The sequence below is a fragment of the Nannospalax galili genome, unplaced genomic scaffold, assembly GCF_000622305.1.
Source record: "Nannospalax galili isolate Female #2095 unplaced genomic scaffold, S.galili_v1.0 scaffold750, whole genome shotgun sequence".
NCBI lineage: Eukaryota > Metazoa > Chordata > Mammalia > Rodentia > Spalacidae > Nannospalax > Nannospalax galili.
In genome coordinates, this window is record NW_008327506.1 from 487,126 (window position 1) to 487,753 (window position 628).

The following is a 628-nucleotide window of genomic DNA, read 5'->3' on the forward strand; positions in this document are numbered from 1 at the left end:
CAGAAAAATTCATTTTTAATACAATTGACACTAAGATGCACACACGTTTCTAATCTCTATGTATCTAATTATTACTACTCACAGTTGATTACTTTCTGAGCTCCTTGGCATCTGAGCATGGATATAAAGTCATCAGGTAGATTTCAGTGGTAATGTTTTTCACATCTACTAATTATTAAGGAACAAATTTTTATGCTTTGAAGAATTATTTTTTTTTAAATTTATTTATATACCCACTTCCCAGGGAGCACCCTCCCATAGCCTCCCTCCCCTCACTAGAGCCCTTATACTCTGATATCCCTGCTACTGTCTGCTGTGTTGTCGGCACCCCAGCCCTTCCCCACTACTTGCCCTTCTGGTGAATCTAGTCAGCCTATCTAGAGGTCTTTGTTTTAGGAGGGTCAGCTGTTCCTCACCTAGCAGTAATCAGTTGTCAACATTCCTTTGGATAAGATTGGGGTCTGCTGTTCAATTTCCCAGTTCTATGCTGGGTTACTATCTGGGAATCCCTTTGGCCACCCTGACCATCAACTCAAAAGAAGGTATCACTGGTCTGGCATTGTTGCTTGTTATGTAGCCTTTTAGCTATACATATGGACTCTTAAAAAATTATATTGGCCCCTTTAAT